At 42.3% G+C, this 13,174-nt stretch overlaps 1 protein-coding gene across 2 annotated transcripts in view; it reads left to right on the plus strand.

Annotated features, from left to right (window-relative positions):
* The window catches only part of ROR1 (receptor tyrosine kinase like orphan receptor 1), a 415,961-nt gene that overhangs the window by 348,583 nt on the left and 54,204 nt on the right, over positions 1-13,174 (plus strand). The gene's annotated exons all lie outside the window — the stretch shown is intronic.

Here is a 13,174-nt window from a genome sequence, read left to right on the forward strand (position 1 = left end):
AACTGTCTACCTCAAACTGTGGATAACACTGAGGATGAGAAACCCAGGACTTGGTTATTTATCTGTCATCTATATAATTCTTATGACTCTCTTTAACAGATCCTTACTCTCATTAATCCCCTTAGAGAGGGGAAGTAACTTACCAGGATCCTCAAACTACTAAGTGGGACTGCTGGGATTCATATCCACATGCTAGACCCTGTGGTCAGCACCTCAACCACACTGAGCTGTCTTCTTGTGGATGTTTGTTCTTTTGTAATTGTTATTTTCTTTACTTAAAACCATGCATAATTGGTCTTTACAGGTAGATGCTGATGTGTCCAAAAGAAAAGTCACAGATCTTGTGCCCTGCCCTCTACTAAGCAATGTAGCACAAAGACGTCTATATTCCATCCCTTCTGGACAGTCAGTTTCTAGTGCACAGTGCAATCTTGGGTTCCACTTTGTTTTCTTCATTCTTTGCTAAAATGCCACTTAGTGTCTGGCCAGTCCAACACCCCAACCCCGAATGCCAGACCTCCCACTGAGGAGTGGCATGCAGTTGAACAAATCTTCCTACCTGATGAGCTTCAGTTTCCTCCACTGTAAAACAGGAGTGGTGATACTTTTCTCCTATGGCTGTTGAAAAGATCACAGGAGAATAAAGTAAGAGTGTGTTATGTACTAAGCATAATTTTTAAATTTTTAAATTTTATTTTTATATTTTGCAGTACTGAGAATTGAACCTGGGTGCTTTACTACTGAGCTACATCCCCAGCCCTCTTTATTTTATATTTTGAGACAAGATCTCACTGAGTTGCTGAGGCTGGACTTGAACTTGCAATCTTCCTTGCCTCAGCCTCCTGAGTCACTGGGATTACAGGTGTGTGCTACCATGCCCAGCATATTTAATTTTTAGAATAACCTTTATGAGTAGATAGTGGTCCCTATTTTACAGATAAGAAAAGTGAGGTGCAGAGAGGTACATAATTTGCTGTCATTCCTAGGGTCAGCAAGTAGCCGGCACTTAACATAGGATGTCTGGCTCTCCACCACAGAGCTGTCTATCAAGTGCTACACAAACCTGGGAGTCATTGCGAGTACCAGTAACTAGAGCAGGTGATTAGAAAGCCGTGGTGTGCTCCAGAGGATTTCTCAGGGCAGTGGGACTCCAGGTCCTGTCTTTTCTTATGATCTTCATGCAGTGCCTGCTGTATCTCACCTGTGGGGAGTTCCACCCCCGCTTTTCCAACTTTAACTAGGGGACCTAGGGGTTTTTTTATTTAAAAGTCTAGCTTTGATAATACATTTTCAGAACTTTTTTTAAAGTGGTGGTGAATTGAGTACTTTTCTTGATTAGTACAGACTGTATTTTTTTTTCATCAATTCACTTTTTAAATTTCTATTTTAAGCTGACTACTTAGAACTTATTACATTAGCCCATGCTTATAAACATAATTTTACTGGACCTAACCTCCTGAGGTATTTTCAAATTTGGTTTCACTCACTCTATTACTAATTAAATCATCATTTATCAAGTGGAGGGAGGATAGAATAGGAGCATATTTCTGTAGTCACCTCTGTTCTCAAGGAGCCAGCCATAAATATTCAGCATCAGTGGTCACAGTCAGGCCCCAGGTTAAAACATAATCATTTTAATGGCAAATCAATGACATGTGTAATTACATTATACACTTGTATAAATTTCATGTTTGATTTGGGTATCATATTTTTGCCATCTTTCTTATTCTTTTTAATCACTTGTAGGTAAAGTGCTATGTCACAAAACATGAAGTTGCTGTGGTCTAGACAGATCTCAGACAGCCAGAACATTCAAATAGCTGTGTTCTAGATGCTGGCTGTGGGATGACTGTGAGGCTGCTGCCAAGCCATGTTGAGTGACAATTTGCTCTACCCATCACACACACACACACACACACACACACACACACACACACACACACACACATTTTAAAACAAACAAACAAAAATGCATGGATATTGATCACCAGTGACATTCTTAAAGGGAAAAATCAGGGAGATGAGGTCTCAGAGAGACACTTTGCTTTGGTTACAGGGGTCATCCTTACAAGACCATAAGCATCCCTAGGGAAATTGTATGTAGGACCCCCATCCTAGTCCTACTGAATCCAAAGCTCAAGAAGAAGCTGGGAAAATGAATATTTAAAAGGACCCTGGGACCCACCCTACCTGCTACATCAGAATCTCTGATTCTCCTATTCCATGGGGCCATGGAAAAGGAAAGTGGATGAAGCTCCACAAATAACTGTGATACAAATTCCTGGTTTAGGGATCCTTCTGGGTCACTCTCTTCCTATTTCCTATGTTCGAGGAAGGTAAACCCATTCAACCCTCGCGCAGGGTTTCTCAGTCTGCTGGGGAGCCTACTAGCATCTGAATCACATGGGTAGCTTGCTAAAAATGCACATTCTTGGATTCCACCCTGAACCATTGAATCAGATCCCCGGGGAAGTTCCTAGCATCCACATCTTTGGCGCATCCTGTGGGTGCATCTTATGAACACCCCAGTTGGAGACATGTCACCAAGGGTTGTTCAGAGTTTCATCAGAATGATCGTCACAATCTCCTGTACTTTGAAAATCAGCTATGATGAACAACGTTGATGCCAAAACAGTTCATAGTCCAGTCTTCCTAGCACTGCTCATTTCCTGTTCCTTTTGGTCCTCTCGGTCCTATGAAGTTGCTGTAGCTGAAATATAAATGAAGAAAATGAGGTTCAGAGGCCTTGTATCTTGGAAGCAGAATATGGAGCAGTGCTAGAGGGGCCAAGAGCAGGTAAAGCTTAAGGAAATATGTTAGGAGAAGTTGGGTAAAGACCTTTAAATTGAAAATATTTAGAAACTATTTCCATACCATATGTTTGTGAGCCCAGATAATTTATCCAAATTCTTTCTTGCAAAATGGCTGCTAAGGTATGGGGGGAGCTGGTGGGTGGGGTGTGGGACTGGACAATGATGCCATTCAGAAGCTTGTTCCAAATCCTTGTCTCTTTCTTCTGTCAGAAATCCTCTGTTGTCAGTCCCCGGTGTTCCCTAGAGATTTCCTTACACGCAGTGTTCTTTGTGTTTTCACGAAAACTTTTCCTAGAAGAGAATGTTTTGCTTTTAAGAGCCAGGCTTAAGAAAGAGAATCAGTGTAAAAATACATTTGGTTGTAATTTTTGTCAGCACGGCCATCTGACAGGATTTGAGGATGCTTCCCTTTCTGCTGGGGTAATAGCTTTGTTATCTGCTGAAATCTGCAAGAGCTGGACAACACAGGAAGTCTGTCTCAGCCCTCTGCTCCAAATTTAGCTCATGCATTACTTCAAATTGGGTTTACACAAGGAAAAAGACTTTAGGGCTAATCCAGTTGACTTGTAAGTAAATTTAGCCTTCCAGGTTCCTATTCCCACCATCCAAACTATTTCAAAGGCAGCTCTAGTCATCTTCCCACACTTCTCACGAACACTGGAGCATGGTGCCCAATGAGCAGCTAGTCCATTGAGCGCCTTAGGTAGCTATTCACAGGCCTGGGACATTGCTGCCTTGGCACACTCTCTGGAGCCTCAGAATGACACACAGCAGTCCTAGGAGCGGGCTGTGAGAAAGTAGCCCAGGGCTAGTTATTTCACATTTCTGTGTCTCCATCTGTAAAACACTGGTAATAAATGAGGTGCCACATAGAGGGAAAAAGTGAAATTAAATTCTTTGAGCCCATTAACAGAAAACCCAAGGAACAAAAACCTGTGATTAAAAGTAATGAAATTTTCCTGTGTATTTTTTTTTCCTTTTGTTACCATGTGCTAAAGCTGTGTGCACTTTCCACAACTTATAAACCATTTGCCCAATGTGTTGGTTTTTAAGACTTGTTTACAGTGGTTTACCCAAAGCTCATCAATGAAAAGTCCTTAGATTTCCAAAAACTGGTCAGTTTTGCAGTAACAGTCCCAGAAGATTGTGTGACTCCCATGACGAGCTGCCCAAAAATGACAGCCCAGAGCCTTGGGTTCCATGACAGAGCAGTGGGTGTCCTGCATGAACAGGAGCCTGGCAGGGGATGGAGAAGCCTCAGTCCCTTGGTTCAGAGGCCAGGAGATTTTGGGAAAGGCCTTCGTAGCTGAACAGGCTGGTGTGCGGTAGCTAACTCTTACTGAATGCTTTGCTCTAAAAGCCAGGGGGCAAGTGCTATTGTGATAAATGTTATCAAATCCTCACAATAATTATATAAGCAATAAAGGTATTTGCCCACGCTGAGACCCAGAAGGCAAGGTTGAGCTGTCCAAGTCACACAGTTAACAAGTGGCAGAGCTCAAATTCCACCCTGGCACTTTGTGATGAGTATTAGTGGCCGGAATCAGATGATCATGGTACCTGGTCCTGGACTGGACGGAGCTGTGTACTGACTCAAGAAGCACTAAAAATCTCCTAAATGAGAAGTCCTTTGGTTTCTTCTCAATTGCCAGCACACTTTGTAAATGGACCACTGCTCATTACCCTTTCTTCATTCACATTTTGTATCTTTTCCCATTTCTTTGAGACTATCTTTTAAAAGATATGTCTTTTATTACATTGTCTTTTAGTACATTTTGCTGACTTTCCTTCCTATTTCAATTCCATATTTTTAGATTCCCTCCACCACTTACTCTCACCTATATACCTCAGTAAGCTCATCAGTTTCTATAGCTTCAACTGCCAGGTCTCTAAGGATGACTGAAATTGGCCAACCTACCCCAACTGTTCCTAAACTCAAGACCTGCATGTCTGACTTACTATTGAACATTTCCAATCCCACCTATCCAGGATGGCACAGTGGCCAACACATAATGTGTATGTGATAAATGGCCAATGGACAAAAAAAATCACAGAATTTAATGGAAACAGTTGGCATAGTCTATGGATTTCACCTTCCAAATTGCTCTTCACTGTCTTCCATTTTCCTGAATTCCCTTACTTCCTTTGCCCTTGGGTTCCATAGTGTCTCAGCTTTGTGTTTGCTCTGGTTCCTTTTTTCCCCTCTACATTTTGTAATAGTCATTCACATAAATATCCATTCTCTTCAAGAATGTATATACTTTAACGGCAGAAATTGTATTTCCTTCCTCTGTATCCACCAAATAGCCCAACATTATTCTTTTCACAAAGAACCTTTTCCTATCAGAAGAATGGATCTGTAAAAACAGAGCTAGCCATTTTCAAAGGACTTTCCTGTGGTATTTCTTTTGTCCCCAATGTGGCAAGGAGTTAGGGGTAGTCATTAACCCCATGTTACAGATGGAGCTACTAAAGGTTAGTTCGGTTGATAATGAGTCAGGATCTGTTCTGACATCACCAAGCCATTCTTAAGTTTCTGAACTGGAAGACAGATTAACCCCTGATCATGACTTTCTCCTCTGTGTAATCTGGAAAAATGAGGAAGAGAGAGAAGAGAACTTTTGAAAGAAAACTTGAATTTAGAACAATTACAAATATGTCTGATTTGATACTCTACCTTGAATGTTGTAAGCACTGACCCACTTTCCACATGCCTCAAGGTCTCTCCCTCCCCCCACTACTCCATACTTGAAGCTCCTAGTTCACCTACTTCAGGAGAGACCTAGGTACCAAGCTATTATGGGAAACTCCAAATTTTAGCCTCCAAAAAGAAAAGTGTAGTTTTAAAAGTTCAAAGATTTTTCTTGTGGAATCTAAAAGACTTGGATTAGAGGCCTAGCTTCAACCTTTAACAGCACCCTCCAGTCCCACCAGCTATAAAGTGACAACAGCACTCTTACTCACAGGAACATGTGCAGGTTAAAAGAGTAATTTTAAAGTGCTTGGCATGGCTCCTGGCACAGGAAACTCACTGCATTTTCTTTCTCTGCACCTGAATTATGCCTCTGCCAAATGTGGCCAGTGAACTTGGGGTCAAGACTCAACTACTAAGAGGAGAGAGAAGAAAAAAATCAACTGCTGACTGAAGGTGGAAATGTGAACTGCTTCTTGCACAGCTGCTGCATGTGCAGGCAGCCCCAGGCCACCTCTGACTTGCAACATGACTGAAATGCACTTGGGTCTTTCAAATCAGGCCATCAGAATTCTTCAATCTAATATGGCACTTGTTAGACAGTTCACACCCATTTGATACTATTCTGTGAAATGTTGAGAAGCAGAAGCTTAAAGGCTTAACGTTAGGGGAGAGAGAACCACTTCCAAAGGCGTGGCTGATGGGACAGGAGCTCAGTCTTTGAGGGTGCAAAGATGCCCATGGCAGGTGTGAACAGCATGACTGGCCTTCCTTAAATTGTCAGTCCTAAAAGAACACCTGCAGCACGTTTAAATAGAGGGTTGGGGAGACATGCTTAAATCGTCTTTTCTGCTGTAAGGCAGGGCCCAGGATTTTGACAGCACGAAGAGATCTACTGAGAAGTTGTTTGGGATGGCATTAACAAAACTGGCACCTTACCTTTTCTGATTGACACAACTCAAATGGGTATCAACTGCTTTTCAGTACCTCTGAGAAGCAGTGAATGAAAGGGATCATGGAATCATCCAAGTGAATTCCTGGCAGGGACCATAAATCTTCATCTTGTCCCACCTCCTCTTTTTACAGGTAAAAACGTCAAGGATTAGGATATCACTGGACATGTGATCAAAGTACTATTAACTGGAATATTCAGTTTGCTAGAATTGTTTGCCTGGTGTTGTGTTATGGTCCAGTTTTTGTTAAGTAGGGATAAATTAGGTCAAAATAAATTGGTTGAGATTTTTTTTTTTAAAAGAGAATTAAACATAAGTGCTACATACAGCTTCCTACCTTATATCTTGCTGTACCACTTAGTTAGGAGATCCCTAGATGAGCTTCATAAGTTCTTATTTAAGTCTCAGCTTGCGCGTCTGTATGAGGGATAAAGAGAACTTCTTAGGGTTGTAGAAATAAATTTTTATTATTAATATAATTACTATCATCTGCTTTTGTTCTATCTCTGCTTCTGCTTGATGCAGTGATGGTTGAGTAACTTTATTGAGAGTGGATGGCAGCATGGGCTGAGGCATTGTGTGGACCTGGTTGTGAACATGGACAAGTTACTTTCTTTTTCTAAACTTCAGTTTCTTCATCTGAATGGGAATAGTAATGTTTGCCTCTCATGAATACAGATATGTGCACTCTTGTATGGTGCAAATAATATATTTATAGAGTGCTTAATGTATAAACGTGCCAATAAATGTTCAACATTATTCTGTGTATATTAAGGACTCTGGAGGCACTGAGAAGTGTGGGATCATCGACGACAGTAGCTCTTCATTCATTCAACACTTACCTCTTGAGAACTTACTCTGTTCCAGACACAAGAGTTTGGCATTGAGTACACAGATTTACAATGTGTTGAAGCAAGAGAGTGTTTGTCATGAACTCTCAGTCACTAAGGAAACAAGACCATCCCGTTCCACTGTGCTTTCAAGCTAGTCCACACTCTTCTGCAGAGGCCTGACGTTCCAGCTGTGGGATGGCTGTGGTTCATATCTCCTCAGATCAAAAAGCATTTCTACGAACAGCGATATTGAACATTAAACTGACTACATCAAACTTGAAAGGAGGGCGCTGTGATTTCTGTGGCACAGTTCTTTAAATGTTACGCCTGGTGAATCTGCACATGGTAGACATAAAGGAGGTTTCCGAAGGGGCAGCTTTACTACTTGAGCTTTTAAATTGCCAAGTTGCATTTTTAGGAAATCCACATAAAAGAATGTCTCTCTTTAAAAAAAAAAAAAGGGTATTACCTCAGAAAGATTAGCCTTTTACAAAAGCAGCATGTCATCCTGAAGTAGCATTCTCAATGATTTCACTGATATTGTGATGGTCATTTCAACCTCTTAGATGACAAACATTCACAGACACAATTCCTCTCATCAGGAATTTTATCCAGCAACAAGAGGCACATGTGCATGTGTGTGTGTGTCTTTGCATGTGTGCACATGTGCTTAAAGGGGGAGTGTGTGTGTGTGTGTGTGTGTGTGTGTGTGTATCAAACTCAGGGCCTTGAGCATGCTAGACAGGCACTCTCCCACTGAACTACATCCCCACCATAAAGGCCATTTTGAATGTATAAACAACTCTTTCCTTTGGCACCAATCTGTAAACAAGAAGAACCCTTGGCTTGAACTCAGGATCTGACTTCTGGCCTCCATGCTGACATGATTCTGATAGGAAGCTCAAGGTCCATCTCATTCAGGAAGATCACTAAGCCTTCTTCCTGTGCTGGATTTTGATACTTTGATTCTGTGCTACATGACTTATGACACGGCCTCTTTAGTAAATTTCAACATTTTCTACCTTATCTCTCCAGAAAGATTTCATATATGCTCTTTGAGAGTAGAGGCCAAGTCTAACCTGTCTTTTGAACCATTCTCTGAGATACAGGACAGTGCTAGAAAGTATGTCCTCAGATTAAACCTTATCAACCAAGAAGACCAGTGATTGGCCAATGATCTAAATTATCTTCTGCTACATCTTTTTTTGGAGGGTAGGGAATAAAGGAGGGAGTGGTAAGCTAGAGGCTCGACTCAGAAGAAACCAGATGAAGAAGACATTAACAGATCTGGTACTGAGTGCCCCCCTTGCCAATTAATAGCTCATGAATTGGATAAAGCCTACTTTGATCTCTTCAACCTCATTGTCCTCATCTTTAAAATATCTGCCTTGTAGCATGATCTTGAGGATCAAATGAGATATGTGGAAAATGCTGTGCGTGCAGGAACTTTGTAATGTTATTCATTATTTCAATGTTCAGTTTGGTTTGGGTTAAGGAAAAAAAAAGGATTATTTTCTTTTCTCAAACCAACAAGGAAAGGAAGAAGTCCTTATAAAATCACATTTTCCAAAGCTGCTCGAGCTTATGTAAGAAGTTAGATCTCCCAGCGTTGGCCCTTTTCTCACACCAACCCACCTGCTGCATGCCACACACCTGATGGGTCTACTACATTCTGTAGGGTTTTGTAGCTCACAAAAGCATCGTCATCCAAAAATCCCACTATACAGGCAATGCGGAGGTGAGTATTCCCATTTCACTGATGAGCAGCTGAGGCCCCAGTGTCACCCTGGCAGGCATACAGTACCTACCTCCCCCTAGTCTCATTCTCTTCCCTCAGTGCCACCTCAGTATGTATAAATTAGGCACCCCCGCCCAAGGTTCACTCCACTGTAAATATGTCCACAGCCTTCATCCTAGTCAAGGAGATCAGTGCATTAGCAATCTTTCTCCATAAAAATAACTAAAACATTCAAGCAAAGATTTCATCCAGTTTTTAAGTCTTAAATATTTCTTAATAAATGTCAGCATCGTAATCCTGGCCTTTCTACATTTTCAGCCACACAGCAGACTGGTTAAGAATAGATGCATCTGATTCTAACCCTCCTCCTGATACTCACCAGGTGGGGAAAATCCAGAAGTCTTCAAGTGTTGGTGAATCAGGGTTAGCCATAGCTGGCTTCAAGGTTGAAGCCTAGGCATGACTGCTGGGTGGAGGCTATTGGTATTGGAACCATTCCTGGTGATGTAAATTGAAGTAAGATTTCTGTCTGGGTGACCTGGGAAGTCCAGCCGTGGGACCAGTAAATACTATCATGATTTGGCAGTATTACTAAAACACCTTGTACTCCCTCAGCCAGCCACCTTGATGGTCTATCTGGTCGGCCTAACGAAAGGACATTTCACTGAGGACATCAAGGAGTTGCCTTGTTTTTTTTCCTCCTCCTTAAAGAACCATTTCAGTCAGAATGTTTTCACGCCTATTCCTGACCCCTCTTAGCCTCCAGGTAGAACACAGTACATGCATGACAGGAATTTTGACATTTGTTATTTGTACTCTAAGGAAATGTGGTTTCCCTTTTACTGCCTTTTCCATCCCACTCCCTGTTGGCAAATTTTTTTTCTTTCAGGCAGAGGAAGCAAAGGTGATTCATACTCCTGTAGTAATTTTTTTTTAATCCTTCTTCCTGATTCTAAAGATCTATGTAAAAGTGGTGTCTGGGGACCCTGGGTCTGTAGTGCAAGAGCTGACCTCTAACCATGGCACACATGTTCAAGGTAGAACCATGGAAGGTCAGAACAGCCCCATGAGGTGTAGGTAATGAGATCCTGACTTTGGAAGTGGAGAAATGGATGACTTTAATGGCTAAGTATTTAAGCCACATCACTAAGAAAGGACAGAGCTAGGACTTGAGATCTGGCTTATCTGATCCCATAAGCCTTTGCTCTTAGACACTGTGTCTCAGAGTTTCTCAAACTCCACTTTCTTTTAATAAGAGCCTTCTTGAAACAAAAATTCCTAAGATAAAGGCAAACCTTTAATGGTGGAATTGTGGCAGGCCATTTGGGAAATGGAAAGTTTTGTTTTGTTTTTGTGGTCCTGGGGATTGAACCCAAGGCTCTGTGCGTGCTAGGCAAGCACTCTACCACCTGAGCTATTTCCCCAGCCCCTGGAGAGTTCTTTTGAGAGGCAAACCTTTCTTTGCTTCTCAACTCTTCTCCAAAGAGGCTACAGTGTACTACCTACATTGCTTTCTTGTCAGGAACCTTAAAGGAACCTATTGGAGATCTTTAGCAGTAGTAGGAAACCTTAATATCCAGAAAGCAGGCTTCTCCCCATGAATAGGACCATGGAGAGATGAGAACTGGCAGCAAGCTCCAGGAATACTCAGGTAGAGCACAGTAAGGAATTGTTAGTGGGACCCTAGAGCAACATTGTCCAATAGAAATAGCATGTATTCCAAATGGTAGCTGCATGTATAATTTTAAGTTTTCAAAGAACCACATTTTTTTAAAAAGTAAAAACAGGTGAACTTCCTTTTAACAATATTTTTATTTGACCCAATAGATCCAAAATATTATCATTCAACATGTAATCAATGTAAATTATTGAGAGATTTTAACTTTTAGGGGCAGAAAATACTGAGTCTTTGAAATCCAGTGTGCATTTTGTACTACCATCCATCTCAGTTTGGGCTAGTCACAATCCAGTGCTCATAGGCAAGCACACGGGGCTCATTAGTAGATAGCACACAGGATTCTGCAGCTCTAAAAGTGACAATGACGTTGCTGGCACCCCGCCCACCAACACACGCCCACACCTCTGCCTTATTTTTCTGCATACACTTAACACCTAACAAACTGTATATTTCCTTTGTATCATTAACTAGGATATTACCTAAGCAGGCGCAATAAATGGATAATATGGATGAATATAGGAATGGATGCATGGATGGATAGATGAATAGATATAGATACATTATAGATAGATAAATAGATGGATAGGCAGATAAAGAGATAGGTAGGCTTAAACAAGATAGAAATTGATTTCCCTCCAGTCCGGAGGGGCTTCACAGAGCAGGAAACTAGAAGGGTAGCTCTGTTCCCGCTGCTCACCCTGAGACCCAGGGCTGGTCTGTCTCGCTCACCTATCAGGCTCAACTATTGACCTCATTCTAGAAGACTTCTTCAGTATCACTCTTCATGGCTGTGTTCTAGACAGTGGGACACCCCTTTATTTTTCTTTTTAAGGTCACAGTCCATCCCTCATCTTCCTCCCCTCCTTCCTTTCTTTACCAAACCCTGACCCAGAGGCAGTGTGTTTCACTTGGGCTCACACCTCCTTGACCAGAATGTAGTATGGCCACGTCTAGTTATGGTCTCCAACTGCTTGAGCCAGTGGTCAACTAATATGGAAAGTTCTATCTGCTGCTAAAGTTGGAAGAAATGGCCCTGGATGGACATCTTACACCCTCTAGCACTGTCCTTCCTGGAATGTCAGGTCCACGAGAACAGGGATTGGAGGATGTTTTGTTCCCTGCTGAAGTCCCAGCAGTGGTGTGCCACGGGTGGGACAGGGAGAGCATCCACCCTGGGGCAAGGAATATTTTACAGCATCGAATTGCCAGCACATAATGGTGGTAAAATGGACTGATATATATCGGTCTCGTTCCTGTTTTTAAGTTCTCCACAGACTCTACACCCTGCGTTGCCTACACCAGAGCAGATATTTTCCTGTCCCAACCTTGGGACCCGGCTGAGCCCTGGATCCTAGAACAGTGGCTAGTCAGAGTGAACACTCAATATCCATAGAATGCACGAGCTGATCTACCACCTCATCCTTTCCGCCATTCCTCCTGACTCCTTTCTTCCTGGAGGCAGCCCTCACCAGAGAGTAGCCATTCCATCACTTATCACGGTTGCTGCTTCTCCTTCGTCAGCAGCAGAACCTGTACCAGCAGCCACGCCCTGGCCAAACCAGGTGCCAATTAATGCTGACTGAACGAAGGAATGAATACAGGCCCTTGAGGGCCACCTCCCTGGCTGCCCCTAGCTGAACTCAGCTGACTCCAGCAGGACTTTTCTATCAGTCTCCCAGTTTTGTCAGAACTGAAGACAAGCCTGGAGAGATGGCTAGGCTCTGATTTATAAGCTTCTTCAGGGTCAAGTTAAGGAACTTGCACTTCATCCTCAAAGCAGTAGGAGTCATCAATGCAGTTTAACCAGGTGGACCTTTAATTAGAGTCATGATTTAGTGATGTGAGAATGGGAAAGAAGAAGCTAATTGGCCTTTTCTCCTTAGCCCTTCTGACTTCAGTATTCCAGGCCCTGGCTCTTTGCAATTTTCTTCAGCCATTTCTGAAGACACCATGGATTTATTCCCTCCATTCCTCTTCTGTTTCTTTGTTTTTGTTTTTTTTTTTTCAATGCTGGCGATTGAACCCAGGGACTTGTGCTTGCGAGACAAGCGCTCTACCAACTGAGCTATTTCCCCAGCCCTCTGTTCCCCATTTTGATGTTCACCTTTGACTCATTCACTTACTTATGCATCCATCCATCCATCCTTCCACAGTTGTATGTTCTTTGTGGTAGGGACTCTGCCAGTCCCCTTCTGTGCCCCCGATTATGGGAATAGCATCTAGCACATGGTAGGCTACCAATAAATGTCTACTTCCTGACTGACCACCATGAGCCCAGATAATGAGACAAAGAGGTGAGGAACAAACTTAGAGAACACACTTGTCTAGTAGAGGACACAGTTGACCTTCAAGCCCTTAAAAACAGTGTTCTCGTGTTCCCAGCAGGAGTCATATGTCCACACTCACATCCTGAGCTCCTTGAACCATTCCTCTTGTGACATGATTTTAGTTCTCTTCACCCACCTTT

This window comes from Sciurus vulgaris (assembly GCF_902686455.1).
Source record: "Sciurus vulgaris genome assembly, chromosome: 1".
Lineage (NCBI taxonomy): Eukaryota > Metazoa > Chordata > Mammalia > Rodentia > Sciuridae > Sciurus > Sciurus vulgaris.